Here is a 2,325-nt window from a genome sequence, read left to right as displayed (position 1 = left end):
CTAGCTGTGACCTCGACGGACGCCGGTTTGAACACCGCGCCGGAGACCTGCAGGACAAGCTCCGCCCGCGAAGTCCTCCACTCTTTGCACCTAGGAGCAAAAACGCTGGAGCAGAGGAGGTTACAGCCTATACACGTTTGCAAGTCCGGTCTCAGGGCGCCGCCATCTTCCTCAGTGGGGTGCGCTCTCGGGAGCGGCCATAATCCGATTACGACGCCTTAGCAAGGCTTCGTAATCGGATTATGACTGGTCCAAGCGCACCCCAGACCGGCAAGATGGCAGCGCCCTGAAGCCGGACTTGCAAACGTGTATAGGCAAACGTGCGGTGTATACACAAACAGCGAGTTTTATGGCTCTCGTTCTGTATTATGAGAGCACGTCATAATGAACAATATTTTCAGGTCTAAGGGTCTTCTCATGCGAAAGTTAATACGCCATTTTATTTTTAGCTTTTGTTGTTGAAACATTCTTTATTTCTCCACACGCCTGGCTTCCCATGTCAGCATAGTAAAACACGCTTCTGTGCACTACGCATTTAGGGAAATTATGTAAATTCTTGGATAAGGGTGTATTCACTGCCGGCCATAGCTGTGTGCGCGAGTGCTGTGCGTATGCCAATATCGAGCTTCCAGTTTTTTTCGTGCATTCTACACCATCAAAACTGCCGGTCTTTGCAGTCTTTTAATGTGAGCTGGTTTTGAGCTTGCACTCTGAACAGCGCCCTCAAATATTGCGTCCAGGGCACACACCAGACAACTCGGAACAAAATAGTGGACGACTTTACATTCGTGAAAACACCCTAGACAGCAAACTGACAACAACGCGTTATCCCGCAGGGCGACGACCCCAGGACTGCGACACCGGAGAGGTGTACAAGAGGCGCGTGAGCAGCAGTTGCGGCGAGCGAGACTGCCGGCTCCGCAATCTCCCGCATTCAGGCTGGTGCACGAGAGACAGCGTCAGCCGGTGCTTCTGCGCCTCTGGTCTCTACCGAAACTACGACGGCAGTTGCGTGGTTCGGGAACGCTGCGGAACGTTCGAGAAGTGAAGTTGCAAAGACACGCATCTACACCTAGTCTTACCAGTGTGTGTAGAAAATACAGTTGGGTGCCAGTCTGGTAACAGTGCGCATACCAGCACCAATATGGCTGCGTCCAAGTACCGTACTCGCAAAGCATTCTTCGAAATACAGTCCCACTGCGGTGGTACCAGCACATCTCTCTGGCGTAACTCCAAAGCGATGGCACTGGCAGTCCAATAGTGTACGTGCGGATTCTTTTCTTTCAAAAGAAAGTTTCAAAGTTCAAACAGGAAATACTAATTTGGAACAAAACATTTTGAGAGTCACTCGATGCTGGGAAAGTGGCACCATTGCCTTTCCTACCTGCTATAATGACATAAACAGATACTAACAGACAGATAATTGAAACCTCGCAAGGCGATTGGCTTATCAGTCTTTCTTGCCATGGCAATCGCCATTCTGGTCCTTTTAAGTTTTCGAAGCTTCGAAATGGTCTTTCTAAACCAGTCGCGCCAAGATTACCATGGGACGTCAACTTTCTGAAAGCACTCCTTGCCAAAATACGGGTCTCTGGCGCTGTGTGTGCTATCAACTTATCAAGAATGCTTATCTCCACAGATCCCTTACAATATTGTTTTCCTTGTAAACTTCAAGACGGGTAAAGCAGCCCTTCCTCTTTATAAAGCCAGGTTGCTTTATAAAGACATTTCTTTTATACTATACTCATTTGGATCGACTCACCAAGAATGAAAGAAGTCGGAGAAATTGCTTATTCCATGGACCAAAATGGCGACCATATACCACTACTTTCTACCACTTTGAGGCTTCAAACATCAAAAAAGGCTTCAGCATCAACAATCTTTGTTTTGTTATGTGTACATCTATATGGTAGATATCACAGTGTCAAACAACCAAGGTAGGAATCACCTAATAAAGCTGATGCCATATTTTGAAGATCTCTCTTGACTACAGCATTTCTATTGTTGCCTTTGTGGGAGCCGCAGTGACCCATTTCTATGTTTCGCGTGGTTCAAAAACCGTTGCGACATACTTCTAGAATAAGTTAGAGACCCCTACAGTACAGGATTCCCAGCACAAACACAGAGATATCGAAAATCTACAATGTCCAATGCCTACACTCTGGGCAATGCATCAGTTTCAGAGATGTTGGAAGTGTTTGGGAGAAGGGGTGACAGGAGGGAGGAGGGGGATCTTCCTTTTTTTTTCCCCAAATTGTTTTGTAAGGGGTGGCGGTGGCTGCCCCTCTTGCTTCTTTTGCTCTGACGCCACTGACCAGACTAAAG

This window comes from Ixodes scapularis, unplaced genomic scaffold (genome assembly GCF_016920785.2).
Source record: "Ixodes scapularis isolate PalLabHiFi unplaced genomic scaffold, ASM1692078v2 PGA_scaffold6__148_contigs__length_123643588, whole genome shotgun sequence".
Classification (NCBI taxonomy): Eukaryota; Metazoa; Arthropoda; class Arachnida; order Ixodida; family Ixodidae; genus Ixodes; species Ixodes scapularis.
This window is presented reverse-complemented; position numbering follows the sequence as displayed.